The sequence below is a fragment of the Argentina silus genome (assembly GCF_951799395.1).
Source record: "Argentina silus genome assembly, chromosome: 11".
Classification (NCBI taxonomy): domain Eukaryota; kingdom Metazoa; phylum Chordata; class Actinopteri; order Argentiniformes; family Argentinidae; genus Argentina; species Argentina silus.
Window position 1 is genome coordinate 12,085,793 of NC_139665.1, and position 2,589 is coordinate 12,088,381.

The window sequence follows — 2,589 nt, forward strand, 5'->3', positions numbered from 1 at the left end:
AAAAGGAACATGGTGGGCAGCTTTGTGCAGCAGAGTGGAGAACGGTCCTGACTACTGGGACACAGACTTCCGGGACTGACTCACCACATGAAGCCGGGGGGGGGGGGGGGGGCGGGGGTGAGAGATTATAAGGGTAGCCTAAACACAGAGAAGAAGAAAGGATGAAGGAGGAGTGAACCCAGAAGCCCAGAGTATAGATGTAGACAGTAGATAAGACTCCCAATGGGCTGGGAGGGGGAGGAGGGTAGAGGGAGGAGGGTAGAGGGAGGAGGGTGGAGGGGGGAGAGGAGGGGGGAGGCAGGAGGGTGGAGGAGGGGGGCCGGGAGGGGTCAGGAACAATCATACACCCCTCACCTGTTCTATGAGTCACCACAGGCCAAACACTCTGACCTTTGACCTGACCTCTGATAACCCCGCCCTCCTCTGCCTCTCATCTGACACAGGAATGTGCTGTGGCCAGTCCCTTGTTTGTACAGGCAGAGATCTGGGATCAGAGTCCTGACCCCCCCCCCACCCCCTCCCATCACCCGGGCCTCTAGATGGGGGGGCAACAACTGATTTTAGATCAGTGTGGAGGGGCCTACATTACCCTATTCAGAAGAACGTGGGTGCACACGCACACACACACACACACACACACACACACACACACACAACAGACAGGTATGCAGGGCAGGGCAGTGGACAGACAGATGCTATCGGTGATGTGATTGGTGGTTAGGCAGAGTCACTGATGACCTCGCTGGAGAGACAGACGTTAACTAGAGGGAGACAAGGAGAAGCAGGGCACGGCATTCCATGACTCATCACTTTTTACACACACACACACACACACACACGCACGCGCACACACACACACACTATCTCTGTCTCTCTCTCTCACACACACACATACATACACACACACACACACACCTGGATAGGCACAAATCCACTGAGGACCACTTAAAAAGAAAAGTCATTGAACCTCCTTTGCAGCCTTCTCTCTGCTTACTGTGTCGGCCTACAGGCGCCAGCTCAAAGAGGATGGGCTTCGAACCACCCCCACGCCACCAGATGTATGTTAAACACACTCATTAACATGTCCTCTACGGGCAGACTGTGCACGGAGTCTCTCACACACACACACACACACACACACACACACACACACACACACACACACACACACACACACACACACACACACACACACACACACACACACACACAGACCAAATGTAAATATTGAGGGAGCCGAAGGTTTCATGTGACCGCCAGTGAGGACGGAGCGCGTGGGACACACACGCATTCCGCAACTCGGTTCCGTTTCCTGCCCTCAGCTCACGTCACACACGACCGTTCATCACCACATGTTGGACGTTTGTTTTTCTCATGACATGATGTCACGATGTAGCCGACGTGAACGGTCAGTCGTGTCTGGTGAGTGAATCGTGAATAACTTGGCCGACAATAAAAGAACTACATTGGCTTATTTTGTCCATGTTTTAAAGTTAAATAGTAGCCAATTACTTAGAAGTAGTTGGAATTTGCAGGTCTAAAACGTATAACAACAGGGTGTTAATTGCATGGCGATGACAGTAGTTTGTGGTGCTAATGTTTGATCTAAACATGCATGGAGGCAAAAAATAACACACGGATACCTCTCAAAAAGCCTTCTCTAAGCAAATCAACAGAGATAAACAACACAGACAGGGCTGTGAATCGGGGAATAATCAATGTGTTTCTTGGCTGTAGCCGATAGGTGTTTCATGAATGAAAACTAACGGTCTTCTGAATGGCCCAATCTGCGGCTGTGAGAGAATGGATCCAGAAATCCGTCTGAATGAACCGGACCGCTCCATCTCCAAGCCAAAACCCGGACCGCACAGCAGAGCCCACAGGCAGGTTCTGAGATGACGAATGACCCACTGGAGACCGGAGAACCCGTTGTGAGGGTCGCTGTTATTATCATTGACCAGAGAGTCATCCTAAATGTAGGCCTACCCCTCTTTACTAAATGGATTATCGGAAAAGCCCCTTACCGCGACCCCCAATTCCGAAGAATCCCCTCCCAGGGCTATCTGTCTGCCTCAGCAGCGTGGCCAGTCTACCTGTGTGTCGCAAGGTTGTTTTGGATTTTTTTGTTTTTTATTAATGGGTGCGTTTCAGGACCAACTGCGTTGGCGTTGGCGACACACACACACACACACAAGCTATCCTTCAGCACCTGGAACGAACCATTGGGAGCAAAACACCAACACCAACATTTTCATGAAAATAATGAATATCGGACGACTCGTTTGTCATTAAAAAAAATAAAAAAACATTCGTCTGGACGTGACACAGAGGCAAGAACGCGTCCAGCAATAGTGATGCAGGTCGACAACATTTAGTCGCAAAATAGAAAATAATAAAATGCAGCAGCGCTCACCTCAATAACCGACTCACTGCATGACGCTAGCGCGGAGGTCGGTACGGAGCAGAGGCAATCCCGGTTTTGTAGTTGTTTTCTAATCAAGACCAATAATGTCCGTTAGGCCTATTCATCACCATTACCTTTATCGTCTGGATGCATTTTCCCTATCTCCCCGCTCGACGCACACCGCC

General features: G+C 50.3%; 1 protein-coding gene across 1 annotated transcript in view; it reads right to left on the minus strand.

Annotated features, from left to right (window-relative positions):
* The window catches only part of sh2b2 (SH2B adaptor protein 2), a 13,561-nt gene extending 10,972 nt beyond the window's left edge, over positions 1 to 2,589 (minus strand). The window contains exon 1 of the mRNA XM_083680903.1: positions 2,414 to 2,589. The gene's annotated coding sequence lies outside the window, so the exon portion shown is untranslated. The remainder of the gene's footprint in view (positions 1 to 2,413) is intronic.